General features: G+C 38.7%; 1 protein-coding gene across 1 annotated transcript in view; it reads left to right on the top strand.

The window, feature by feature from the left end:
• The window catches only part of LOC108687994 (early growth response protein 1-B), a 21,050-nt gene that overhangs the window by 10,301 nt on the left and 4,224 nt on the right, over positions 1-6,525 (top strand). The window lies entirely within an intron of this gene.

Below are 6,525 nucleotides of genomic sequence, written 5' to 3'. Positions count from 1 at the left end.
ATATATATATATATACATACATTTTTTTCACGAATATATATTTTTTTACTAATATCATATCATACTTTACGATCCCTATGACTTCATTCGTCCAATTTAATTCAGCTTTGACATTGACCATTACGTTGCTTGATCTATCAATTCGACAATCGAAACTTTAACATTTATAAAGGAATTAGCAGAAAATCACAATTGTTTATTTTTCATTCGATCATTTCACACTGAGCAATATAAATTATGCTTTTGTTCGGTAATTGCTTCGGCGATTTCATTCTAATATATACGTGAGAAGAACTCGAGCTTCGTTCCATGGGCTTATGATAAATAGCGTAGGTAATAGCCTGTAGCCAGTGATTTTAGAAGCGCCGCTGGTTAGACATTAATATAACTGTAAAGAGAATCATTCTTTTTCCACAATTCTCTCTTAGAACTCTGCATCTTTTATCGATTTAATATTTAATTCTCGATTCTCGATAGATCGAAGATATCTAAAAGATTGCTTCCGACTTTTACTGTCTTGAAGAGTCATCGAGTCTTTAAGATCTTGAATGATCTTGAACGATCTTGTGGATCTTATCTCGTTAAGAGTTTCTTAATTAAATTACGCTCCTGTTGATCTGATGTAGATAATTCTGCCGCGGCGATTGTCATAATCGGAAATAACGCTCTCATCATTGCAGTACAAGCTTCTGAAAGGTCGAAGTAAATGCTCATATCTACCGGAAACGATCATTAATCAACGATCTCGGTAACGTGTCGCGCAAAAACGTGCGAAAGCCTCACGAGTCGTCGCGAATCGTCGTGACTCACCACTCGCGTAGCACCAAAGTACGTAATAGCGATCGCCGCGGTACAGAAGCGATTTAAAATACATCGCCTGCAGCGGCTGTTTCGCATAAACAGCGATACAAAGCGTGAGAAGCGTGTAGTTACTCGCACATTTCTTTGCGACATATTTATCACTGTATTCCTTTGAAATCGTAGCCAATATGCTTAGTTTTTCAGATATCATAGTAAATTTTTTAAATGATATATGTTGCTTTAAGTTTCAATTAATAGAAAGACTAGAGAAAAGAATGAGGTAAAAACGGCGTCATTAAAGTCACGTTGCACGTAATTTAACCTCCCTGTGTATATTATAACATACATCATATTTGAAGACATTAACCATTGATATTATTTAATTCTACACTGAAAGAAAAGATTGGCTGCTACAGCAAATTAGATTATAAAATGTATGGCATCTATAAATAGTATAACATTTTTAATTAGCTGCTGCAATCAATTAAAAATGTTATGCCATATTTAGTCAATCTTTTCTTTCAGTGTATGTGCAGTGTATGTACATCTGAAATCAGACGTACATAATAATATGCATGTTGGAAAAATAGTCAAAAGTTGAAAAAAAAGTTAATTTTTTAGATGCTTATTAAAATTTTTCTAAGATGCCTATGAGTATCAATATTTTTAAATTGCTTTTCAATTTAATTTGTGATATTACTACTCTAGTTTTGTTAGGATTGTGTCTTAAGATTGAAAATTAAGTAAAGACATGTAGTTTGCAGGATTAGATATGTAATAATACATAAATTCACACCAAACTATTTAAGCACCAAAGATCTAGATTGATTGTTTAGATCCTTTATATCCTATATATTCGCATTACAGTCTTAAAAGATACTTTATTTATTTTTTTTTTAATACGAATCTCTTAATAGAATTTAAAAAAGTTAAGCATGAAAGTTTAAGGATACAAACATAGGAATAAATATTATAAAAATTGTAAATGTATTATTAAATAAGACAAAATTGAATGATTGTTTTTATCAATATAGGTAGAACTTTAATCTCGGTTCAACTTCTCATCTCTTTCTAATTTTTAAAATTAGAAAAAAATGAATGATAAATTGAACCGAGATTAAATTAATCTATATTGTTAAAAACAGAGATATAAGAATATTTAAATGACAAAAACCGCATTACTTCTATTAGATGTTAATAATGTAATTAATAATGTAATTAAAATAATATATTTGCAAAAAAATTATATTTAGCACTAAGATCCGCTTAAATCGAAAATTATTTGAATTATTTTTATTAATTGATTAAATAATTAATACTAATTCCGCCCTTTTAAATGTCACATAATTATATTATTCAAACAGAAGATCCGCTTTAATCGTAGGAATAAACGTTTTCCTTTAAATTCAATATCATATATGCTCCTTTTAAATCTGACTTTCCTCAAACGAATGTTCTATATAGATTATTCAGTTCCTTTGTATTTCAAGTTTTTAAATAGGTATCTACTTTCGTGTACCAACAACTCACAGTGTGACGTTTAAAGCGCATCGTTTGAAAGGAATTCGCGCGCATGCCAGAACATCTCGTTGTTCACTATTCGTAATTTTACGTATCAGCGTCATCCCCGAAAGCATCTTAATTTACACATCTCGCGTCAACATAGAATTCCCATGATCATCGATCGCGCCGCGTCGTGTTATCGCATGCGGATTCTTATTTATCTTCCGTACACGACCTGCGTCTCTCGCGCGTCGATCAATAAAAGATATACAACGCAGAAAGGAAGGCGGCGACAACCGAGCGAGGACGAGAGGCGACGCAACGTGATCACGAGAAGACAAGCGACAGTAATCACTGCCAAAAATCTCGCATCATCGGTTGACTGACTCATCAGCAGCATAGGAAAATATTTGACGCTCGCCACACTAGTCATCCCGGGTATTTGGGGATGCTGGGTGGCTCAGGTGGTTGCGTGGCGGCTTGAAATAGCGTCGCTCGCCCGCGCAAAATCGCGTCGATTAGGGCCACGAATAGTGTGCGCCCACCACCTCGTCGAGAGCCATTGGTAAATTTAGAACATTTTGTTATGCCAGATCAACGTCGTTGGCGTGCGTCACTGTCTCTTTGCTCTCGTACGTGCACTGATTTTTACATAAAGTCGATTGGACACAACATAATATTAACGCATATCATGCATGAGATCATCTTGTAATATTGTTATTATGTTTACTAGAAATTAGATTTTTATTGCATATTTTTTTTAGAAAGTAGATTGGAAAGGAAGAAATAGAAATTTATTTTATTAAAAAAACATACTAAAAATATATATTTATTTATGTATATTTGCATATTTGTGTATATTTGTGTGTATATTTGTGTATTTAATTTATATTCTGTTTATAAAATATTCGATGTCTAATTACATAGAAAATTAATAAAATGAGACAATTTCTATATTGTTATCTTATTAATTCTGATTATTCTTCCGTGGGAAAAAATAATCATCACAAATAAGCAAAAAAGACCAAAATAATATTGGCTCAATAATATTTTTATGTCAATTTTTACAATTTCCGATTCAAACAACTGCGCGCTAATTATTTGTTAAATTAAAAAAGTAATTAAATAAGTTAAACTAACTTGGATTAGCCTATAAATAATAAAAAATATAAGACAGAAATCAATAATAGGTATGACGTATTCTTCAAGAGTATCGACTTATTTGGTAGTCTCATTAATTATAGGTCTGATGTTGCATTATCTGAAAGCAAAACCGTTTACTAGCATTTATTTTCTAATAGTTATAATTTCATCACCAATAACATTACCTCCAGAATAGAACAGATTTGGAGATTATCTATATTCTATATATAAATTAAATCGATACCTTTCAACATTATGTAAATCAAGAATGTATACATATGGAGAATAATATATAGCGGCTTGTATCTCACTTTGTGCAAATCTGACTGCGTATTATCGCATATTTCTACTCGATTTCGATTATTAAAGAAATTGAGCTTTTTTACAGAATTATAATAAAAGCACATCCTCCTTATCAAAGGATGATCAAAAAAAGATATAAAAGTGCGTCAAATAGGAGAAGTAAGAGATGTTAGGGCATTTATTATCATTTTAGCTAGTTAGGGCATTTATTATCATTTTAGCTAGTTAGGGCATTTATTATCATTTTAGCTTTTACTCTTTAAGAACAAATTAATGCAAATGTGACATTGAGAACAGAGAAAATTACAAAAATTAAAGAAAATTAGTTACAAGAAAAAGAAGAAACACTCAAGCATAATAAATTCAGCAAAAATAAAATAAAATAAAATAAAAATAAACAAAATAGAATAAAAAATTAAAGAAAATTGAAGAGAGAGAGAGAGAGAGAGAGAGAGAGAGAGAGAGAGAGAGAGAGAAAGAGAGAAACACATAGAGAGAGGATAGATACACGGCACGAACGGCGGGAAGGGGTCAAGGGGGCAAGAGACATCAAGAGAGCAAGACGGAGAGCAAGGGAAGGGAGAAGGGGAACGGGCGCGTGGCAGCGCGTGGTGCCAAATAGGGCATCAGGTGGTTGCGAGACGCCCGCGAGAAAAAGATCGTACGCGCGTGCGCGTATATACGTGACTGCTAACCGGGCGCTCACGTACGTACGCACGCATGCACGCATGCAAGCACGCACGCACGGACGGACAGACGGACGCACGCACGCGTCCGCACAAATGGCACGCGTCTCTTACCCTCCCGAGGAGAGGTGCCGTAGGTCTGTCTCATGTATGGCAGACACGCGCGCTCACAGATGTTGAGAAGACAGGGGGAAAGAGTGAGAGAGAAAGAAGGAGAAAACTATCGTCCGGAGATAAAATTACTTTCTCTGTACGCGACGGATTTGTATCGCTTTTACCGTGGATGATTACGTAACTATTTATACATATACATATATGCAATCGGCCAAACGCTGAGAGGCCACATTCTCGACGCTCCGTTCGTCGTGATAGATCCAATAATAGTAGACTAGAGAGAGAGAGAGAGAGAGGGGGGGGGAGGGAGGGGAGGGGAATAGCAGTCCCTTGCTCCCCCGCGATCGATGGTCTCCTCCACGTCATCCCGTGCGATACATGCGGGATAGCGATCTGCGGAATTTCATTATCATGCCGCATGCCTTTTCTCAGCGGACTTAGTTACCGATATAACGACGATAATGGCGGCAATTTGCGCTCCGCGCGTAAGTGAATACTTATTCTCTAGGACTTCGCGCATAATTGACAATAATACAAGATAATTTACCGCGATACACGGTTTACCATATTTGCCCCGGCTATGTACGAGCAGTTAATAATTTCGCACTGCCGCGCCGACAAGCGTGGTTATGACAGGAATAATTATCGACGTTGACGACCGGTGACAATTAAGTTTCGACACGCGATCCGCCGACCGATTCGACCTGCTTATTTTAATTTACGATTAACTACATGCGTCTGAAATCGAAACGCCGAGCTCTTGTTACCTATTTCTCTTCAACAAGAAAGACGAGAAAGAAAAAAAAAAGAAGAAAAGGAAACAGAAAAAATTTCTCATCTGCGTTAGGTCGTCCAATTGATGACAGAGTCACTTCGCGATATAACGTCAGATTGATCGCGCTCTGTCCTCCGCTTCGCTTTTTCGCTCTCCTTAACGCCAGTTCGCGGCTTTTCCTCCATCTTCCTCCGTCGCGTGCTCGCGCGCGTTCTCGAAAGTACCTCATACAGGGGGAGGGGGAGACAACAGTCGCGCGCCGCGAGTCTACGTCACGATGCTCTACGTCACTAGTGAACGGGGTGGTGGAGTCGGGGAAGGAGGGGGAGGAAGCTCCCATGGTGGGACGCTAGTACGCGGAGGGAGTTAGGGGAAGGTGGCGGCGCGCGAAGGGCAACTGGTGGGGATAGATATACGCTCGTACTTCGTAAGCACTGGCTGGTAACTACGACGGCGCGAGAGAAGCACTGGTAACTGGGTGGGGCGGGGGGGAGGGGAGAAGGGGATCGTTCAGATCTTACACTTATACATGCGATACTTGCGTATAGGATCTGCGTGCGTCGTACGTGTATTTAAATATACGCGCGTGTGTTTGAAGTCTCTTAAATACACATGTATACCCCGGCGTATATAAATATACGCGCATACATGTATGAAAATGTATCCCGCGCGCACACACGCGTGCGTAGACAGTGGTCCGACCGGGCGGGGATTGGCTGGCGGTCTCGACTCCGCGCTTCCAAATATGGGACAGTCTCGGCGGTCCATTCATAAAACTACGGGGCGCGCCGTCGCTCGGCTCAGTTCGTGCGCGACCCCCACGCATCGCGCGTCCTTTAACAACGTCGCCGTGCACGAGCCAATACATATTCTCTCTCTCGGCCGAACTATACATCTTTACTCGAAGGAGAGTCGCGTTCAAAGAAAGAAAGAAAGAAAAAGAGAAGCGAATCCGCGCGCGGTAAAGAGAGATAGATAAACATGGATGGACAGAGAGAAAAAGAGGGAAAAAGCTAGAGAAAAGGAAAGAAAGAGAGAGAAAGAAGAAGAGAGAGAGAGAGAAAGAAAGAGAGAGAAAGAGAAAAAGTTGTCGACGCGACGTAAAACGCGCGCGGCTACTCGCGCGCGCGCGAGCGCGCTCACGTTCGCGCGCCTACGCACACGTTACCGGATCATACACACTGTATTTGCTCTCACTCG

The sequence above is a fragment of the Atta colombica genome, unplaced genomic scaffold (genome assembly GCF_001594045.1).
Source record: "Atta colombica isolate Treedump-2 unplaced genomic scaffold, Acol1.0 scaffold224, whole genome shotgun sequence".
NCBI classification, from domain to species: Eukaryota; Metazoa; Arthropoda; class Insecta; order Hymenoptera; family Formicidae; genus Atta; species Atta colombica.
The sequence above is the reverse complement of the archived record's forward strand: the minus strand, read 5'-3'. Positions and strand labels throughout refer to the sequence as shown.